The sequence below is a fragment of the Camellia sinensis genome, chromosome 2 (genome assembly GCF_055761805.1).
Source record: "Camellia sinensis isolate YWXY chromosome 2, ASM5576180v1, whole genome shotgun sequence".
NCBI lineage: Eukaryota > Viridiplantae > Streptophyta > Magnoliopsida > Ericales > Theaceae > Camellia > Camellia sinensis.
In genome coordinates this window covers 180,520,114-180,528,368 of record NC_138962.1, presented here as the reverse complement: position 1 = coordinate 180,528,368, position 8,255 = coordinate 180,520,114, and the positions used below count along the sequence as shown (strand labels likewise).

At 30.2% G+C, this 8,255-nt stretch overlaps 1 long non-coding RNA gene across 1 annotated transcript; it reads left to right on the top strand.

The window, feature by feature from the left end:
* The first annotated feature begins 478 nt into the window (after positions 1–478).
* LOC145810228 (uncharacterized) lies at positions 479–7,741 on the top strand. The gene is made up of 2 exons (XR_014353808.1): positions 479–3,755; positions 7,292–7,741. It is a non-coding gene; the product is annotated as an uncharacterized LOC145810228 (long non-coding RNA).
* The last annotated feature ends 514 nt before the right edge of the window (positions 7,742–8,255 follow it).

Here is an 8,255-nt window from a genome sequence, read left to right as displayed (position 1 = left end):
TTCTAAGAATTTAGGATAAATCTCATACCTAATGTGTGAATTCAAGTGTTGGTCTAGCAATTCTCTTCAAATTTCCTCTCTCTCTAAAGTGTTAAGTCTCTTCTCCCTTTCTCAAATTCTTAGCTCAAAAGTGTGTAAATATGAGCCTATAAGCTTGGTTAGAGCTATTTATATGGTGTGGTTAGCTTAGCCTAATCAAGTCTAATTTAAGGTTGAGTAATCTAGGTTCAATTCTAATTAATTCAATCAGTTTATTCTAATTATGTTGATCCAAATCAGTTTTCAATTAAAGCTACCATAAAATTCTAAATATTGTAATTAGTCTATTACGCTATTCAATTTCAGTTTCTGAAGCCGTCCAGGCTCTCAATTTCTATCTCTAAGTGGTCAATTCGAATAGATATTCCATGTAGTAACAGATAATTACGAAGTTAAACATGTAATATACTAGTTCGGAGGTCGGAACAGTCACATGTAATTAGGATCATTAAAATAACATAATATACTAGTTTGGAGGTCGGGGTCGTCACATGTATATTATAAAATCATAATAGGTTTAAGTTATTTGTGCATAATTTTACAAAACTTTTAAATTTACAAATAATACTCTATTTGGTTTGGAGTTTTCAAAAATAATTTTCTAGTTTTCAATTCATATTTTTATATTTTTATTGATTTTTTTAAAGCATTTCAAATATTTTTATTTTTATTTTTTAGCTCCACGTAATCTTGATATACTTAAAATGTATAAAATTTGTACAAAAATCTTTAAAAAAAAAAAATCATTGAATAAAAAAAAATATGAAAATGTACTGAATTTTCTTATTTTTTGAATCTTTTTGTATTTGGTGAATTTTTTAGAGTTTTTCACAAATAATATACTTTTTAAGTGTATCTAGATTAGGTATATTTAAAAAATAAAAAATGATAAATATATATATATATATATATTTACCAAACTAGATTTTAGGTTTTCTTTTTTGAAAAAAATTAATTAGTTTTTTAAACTCAAACAAACAAGTTGATTAATTTTAAATATATGGGTTACACTAAACAATTATTTTTTCAATTATATCTATTTAGTCAAATTGATAACATCTATTAAGAATTAAACAAAGGATAAAAATAGTCTATCCCAAAGGGAATGGATCTTTTTAAAATGGGCATCAATCCCCAGTCATTTTGAAGAGAATGAGTAGACTATTTTCCCCTTCAATTCCAGTCTAATTTCTAAACGGATATTATTAATTAGATTAAATTGATACAATATGAAAAATTAAGATAAAATTGATCTAATTAAAACTATAATTTACCCTATATTTTTTAGTTCAATTCTCCTAATCAAGAGAAACAAACACCACCTAACTGTAGGTTGTTTTGGAAATTGATTATTTTAGTTGAATTTTTTATTTTTTATGGCCATATAAAAAAAAGTAGAGAAAATAGTTACACTCTTTTGTAGTGACTTTTTGACTAATTTAGCGCCAAAACAGTTATGTATATGATCCGTTTTTCATGTTAAGGAAAAACTATTCAATGCTCCTAGAGCGTCACGTGTTCATACTCCTTCACTAATCGTTATACGCCATGTCTCTTCATATTTCTCAATCACCCGACACAAAATCACAGGTCTTACTTTTTTCAACAATCACAATACCTTAAAACACCATATGGCCATACTTCAAGAATACCCAATAACCACTCCATGGTAGGACCACTCTACACATATAGGTCATGGCTCCATAAGATGAAGGGAATTAAGAGTATGGTGTGATTGAATAAGGAGATTAGTAATGTACTAGTATTATATTGGAGATGTAGGATAAAGAATGTTTGTTAGTAATGTTATAGATAGTATTAATATATAAAATTAATATTTTTAAATTTTTAGTATTTTCAATATTATAATAATTATTATTATTTTTTTGTTCTAAAAATATAAATTTTTCTTAAAATCATTTAAAAATTCACTAAATATAAAAAATATATATTTTTTAGTATTTATTAAAAAATTTAAATATTTCTTTCACTAATAAATTATTTAAAATATAATAATGTTAAAATGGTCATTTATTTTCAATTCGAAGGGATTGGATTAGCAATCCAACTCCCCAATGGGTATGCTAATCCCATTCTTAGGGACGATCGGTAGTCTAATTGAACTAATAGTCCTAAAACATTTTAATACAACCAAATATGGTTTTGATGGGCCCCACAAATTACTCTTACTAACAGCATCTCCAATGGATTGCTAAAACACCTACTATTGCCAAAATATGACAACTTGGGCAAAAATGAGTTCTCCAATCGCATGCTATAGCAGCTGCCGAATTTGGCATTTGCCGAATCTTGTGTCAAAGTTGGCACAAGCTTTGGCAGCTACCAAATCTGCCAGCTCACCCAAAACCAACTGCTTTCCTTCCTCTCCTTCCTTCATCTCTCCATTTTTTTTCTCATCCTTCCCTAGAAAAAACTCCAAAACAGATAATTTAGAATTCACCAATTTGTTTAAGATAAAATACCAATAAATCCCAAAATGTGATCTTGTAAACTGTTTAGTCTTTACTTTTTTCTTATGAATTCAAAGGTCCCATTAAAGTCAAAATTATACAAAAGGGTAGTCACTTACATGTTTGGATTTAATTTTTTATGGATAAAAGTGAGTTTTTCTAAATGTAAAATTACACATTTGAGCAATTTACACTACAAAGGTTTTGAATTTTCCCTCATTTTGGAACAAATCTCACATTACGAACAAAAAATGTAACACTCCAATAACGTAATACTCCAATGTAACACACTAAAAAACTCCTTAGTGTATTTTTCTCAAATGTAAGACTCCAATCAATGCAATCCCAATCATAACACTTCAATGTAACACACAAAAACACCAAAAAAACTTAATGTGCTTTTTTCAAACATAACACTCATAGTTTGAAATTATACATTTGCTCAAAGCTTATTAATGCATCTTTGTACTTATTTTGGGATAGTTTGAAGAAATCCCACATCCTTTTTTTGGAGTGTTACATTAGAATGTTATATTTAAAAAACGTACAATAATGGGTTTTTTATTTTTTTTTGTATTTTATTGGAATTTACACTAAGGAGTTTTTTTTTTAGTGTTATATTGGAGTGTTACGTTTGAGAAAAGTACATTAAAATTTTTTTTGAAATGTTACATTGGAGTGTTACAGTTTGAAATTATACAATTGTCCAAATTTTATTAAGGAGTTTTTGCACTTCTTTTGAAATATTTGAAGAATCCCATATTTCAAGTCATTTTTTTACTCCTTTTGAAATATTTTTCAAATAAAAAAGATTCTCATATAAAAATCATCCCAAATTTGACTACCATAAATTGTGTGTTTTCTAGCACAAAAGAGAATGAAACAAAATAGAAATAAGGGTATATCACAGTAAATCTAATTTCTAAATAATATATCAAATCTATATTTCCAAAATCAATGAGACTAATTGGTCAGAAAATCCTTAGGACTAAATAGATCATCATTCCTCAATATGGGATTTATAGATAAATTTTTCATTTGTTTATACAAATTTAGCATTTTTTTTTTTTGTCAGCAAAATTCACCAAAATTTGCTCAACAGATCAGGCAACAACAACAACAATCAAGTAATTTCAAACAAATTCAAACAAGTTTGAAGCAATCTCAAACAAATTTCAAATAATCTTAACAAATCTCAAGAAATCTGAAACGAATTTTAAACAAAAATACCTGGATTTGAAGATGGTTGTGTAAACATAAATTTCAGAACATGAAACTTCATGTTTCGGATCATCTACCATGTATATCATCAAGAAAACAAGACTAAAACTTACCCGAATCCATCGATGAACGGTTAAACGGAAGCGTCTGATTGTCAATAAAACCTTTGATATTGACTATGTTATTACCTTCTAATCCTTTCCCCTTTGGTGCCTTATGTTTCTCCTTGAGAGGATTTAGAAACTCTTATTTTTCACTTGGGAAGGAATAGGGACCATAACCAACTTTTAAATGTTGTAATTGGTTTTCAAAACTGAAAGGTTGTGGAAGTTCAAAAGAATGAAAACCAACTTTAACCATTATTGGTTTTAATTTCTATTTTGTTAGTTTTCAAAACTGAAAGGTTGTGGAAGTTCAAAAGAATGAAAACCAACTTTAACCAATATGTTTTAATTTCTATTTCTGCCCCTCATAGAAATAGAAATTATACAACTAGTATCTACACATTAGGTCCATAACACATATACCCTTAAGCCTATTAACTAAATTGAATCACTTAAATTGTAGGCTTCTTATAAATGATAACACCACATTTAATTATGTGGTCCCATTGAGACATTATCTAACAATCTCCCACTGGACCACATATGTATCCTGAAAAATGTGCTTAACTTTAGTGAGCTCAGAAATTTGTTATCATAACTTGAGGGTATCCAAACAATCTTGTCCATTAACTATATTAATATAGGATCAAAGCGGTCTTCGTTACATCAATCGTAACTCGACCCACCAATGGTCACGTATACTAATACAGCTAAATGACATAGATCAATCATGGATGCGTAGCATGGAAATTACATGTGATGTGATCCATACATGCCTATTTCCAACTGGTCCTACTTTACTTTATTGAGATCAATACATCACAATACGTAACAGAGAGTAATGAACTGAATATTTTAGTTCTGCAGAAATTAATCTAATTACATAGATAAAACTCAAGGCTGACATAAAGTAGTAATATGAATACAAACTCCCACTAAACCAGAATGTTCTCAAATAGAACAACACCCATCTGAGCAGTGTGCTCATGAAAGACCTTGGGTGGTAGTCCCTTCGTAAGTGGATCCGCTATCATGGAGTTTGTCCCAATGTGCTCTATGGAAATCTGTCCACTCTGCACTCTTTCTTTTACAACTAGGAACTTGATATCAATATGCTTTGATTTTGTCGAGCTCCTGTTGTTATTGGAATATAAAACTGCAGACTTATTGTCACAATATAACTTAAGTGGTCTTGCAGTGCCTTATATTCTTCATTCATGGCTTCTATCCATTTATGAGAGTTGGAACTTTCCATGGCTTGACGAAAGTTTATTGGATCATCTTTCGACATTCCATTTTCTACCTCATGTTCCTGGAGATATACAATATAATCATCTGAAAATGAAAATCTCCTTTCTCTGGTGGATCGCCTTAATGGCACAGATTCTTGAGGTTGAGGTTGTAGAGTTTGTTCCTCAGGAACAATTACCTCATCTTGAATGGGGGTTTGAACTATATTATCTTGAACAACATTGTCTGGTTGAGGATCCGAAATTACTTCTCGAGCAATGACAGGTATAGGAACCTGTGATTGGTTAAAAGTAGTAGTAGGAAGTGGGATTACTCCTGCTTCCTCCTCAAAGACAATGTCTCTAACTGGATTTCTCCTCCCAAACTCAACATCCTCAAAAAATGTTGCAATTCCCGTCTCAAATATTAACCTATTTGTGGGATCATAAAACTTGTAACCCCGCGATCGTTCGGCATAGATAATCTCTAAATAAATTAATTTAATGACAACATCTCAAGATACCTAGCACAACATTAATACCAAGCCTTTGGGTAGTGATATTAGCTGTAAGTGGTATTCTTGTTGTAATGATCAAACATTGACAATAAGTTATGTCAAATAACAAATCTATCTTTTGATGGATTTATTATTCACATTAGGTTTTCTTGACAATTGGCACATGTTTATCACCACAAAATGTGTGTGTAATTCTGCCAAGTATTAATCATGTCTTTGGACCGATAAATACCCGCATGAGATACACATACATGAACATCAAAACATTCCATATAAAACAATCTAGACAAGAGAGATCACTTTTGTGACATCTTGTTTGAATTGACTTATATTTAGAACATTAGAAAATTAAATTTCCGTAGACGTTGTATGAAATTACATTAAATTTAAAGATTTCTAAATTTGTTACCCCGTATATGTTATATAATCTGCAGCAATCCCAATTATATACATATATATATATATATATATATAATTGACGGTTCCAAAAATAAATTTTTTTTTTTTAAACCACAAATCACATGTATCAAGTGAAAAGAAAACTCCAAATCAATTTGTGATAAGAAAATTAGAACATAATGGTATTCTGATTCACAAATGACATGCAAGAATTAATTATTAAATTCCAAAAAACCAAGCCACATCTTTATTGTGTTATTAAATTCCAAAATGCTCTGTTGCAAACATCCAGGAAAAACAATACAGAAACCACGGTTTTGTCTTTGTTTCATACATTGAATGAAAAACAGTGCAGAAACCAAACCCGTTATACAAAAAAACCACACACGCACCCAAGAACCAATTAAACCTCATGAAAAATAAATATATATATGATATAAATATATTAACACATGCAATATATCCATTTGAGGCCCCGTTTTTAAACATACATATATATATATATATATATTTAAACACATGATGTTATCCACTTGAAAAATGAACCACCCATCCGAATTATGTTTCATTTCCAGAAAATAAAACAGAATTTGCAGCAGAGGAAAAAACAGAAATACAAAAAACAGAATCTGATTCCAGGAAACTAAATAGGATGAATAAAAGCATATCTATTCTGATAATACACATGATATAACCGCTCTGATACCACTTGTAAACATAAATTTCAGAACATGAAACTTCATGTTTCGGATCATCTACCATGTATATCATCAAGAAAACAAGACTAAAACTTACCCGAATCCATCGATGAATGGTTAAACGGAAGCGTCTGATTGTCAATAAAACCTTTGATATTGACTATGTTATTGCCTTCTAATCCTTTGCCCTTTGGTGCCTTATGTTTCTCCTTGAGAGGATTTAGAAACTCTTATTTTTCACTTGGGAAGGAATAGGGACCATAACCAACTTTTAAAGGTTGTAATTGGTTTTCAAAACTGAAAGGTTGTGGAAGTTCAAAAGAATGAAAACCAACTTTAACCATTATTGGTTTTAATTTCTATTTATTGGTTTTCAAAACTGAAAGGTTGTGGAAGTTCAAAAGAATGAAAACCAACTTTAACCAATATGTTTTAATTTCTATTTCTGCCCCTCATAGAAATAGAAATTATACAACTAGTATCTACACATTAGGTCCATAACACATATACCCTTAAGCCTATTAACTAAATTGAATCACTTAAATTGTAGGCTTCTTATAAATGATAACACCACATTTAATTATGTGGTCCCATTGAGACATTATCTAACAGGTTGACGAATTTCAGATGATTTCAGCATTCTAAAGAGTTGGCTTCATCTTCTTCGTTTTCATCTTCTTTAGAAAGCCAATTTGGATGCTCTGAGTTTCATTTCAAGGGTTTCATCTTCTTCATGAAGTGATTTCAAGGGTTTCGACTTGATTCAATCAAGGGTTTCGGTTTATTTCAGACATAGATCGAAGATACAATAGGGTTTCGATTTCAAGGGCTAGGGTTTAGAGAGAGATAGAATAGAGGGTTAGAGAAGATGAAGCCGAAATCCTATGTTCTATCGAATAATGCTTTGTGATCTGTGATCCTCATCAATTGATCTTCACCGAAGATGAAGAGAAAGATAAAGAAACATGGGCGTGGTTGTGGGATTGTGTGAGACAGAGATGGAGAGAAAGAAAGAGGGGAGTGGTTGTAGTGATGAAGATATGGTGGTGGTGGTAGGGAAAAGATGAGAGATAGGAGATAGAGGCCTGTTTGTTTGGTAGGGCTTATTTTCAGTTTTATTTCAGTTTTTAGTTTAATTTAAGTTATTTTGATGTGTTTAGTTTAGTTTAACAATACAGTTTCTAACTTTTTGTAAGTCAAAAATCAACTTATTCTTTGAGTGAGAGAGGAGAAGCTTAATTTATAAGTCAAAAATCAGCTTATGTTCACAGTTATAAGCTATAAGCTGTTAGGTTGTAAGTTATAATCACTTTCCTACAATTCTACTAAACGGGACCAGAGACGACTACTTGACAAAGGAAAGAGTGAATGAGTGAGAAAAAGCAAGGGTGGTTGTGAGCCGTTGGATGTGAATGGTGGGGTGGATTTATATTTTTTTCTAATTTTTTTTTATATTTGTGGTAGATTGTAAATATTTAATTTTTTTTAGAAAGAATTATAAAAAGATCATAAAAGACAAAAACAAAAATAAAAAAACAAAAAATCACTCAAAAAATTATATTCAAACACCACCTTA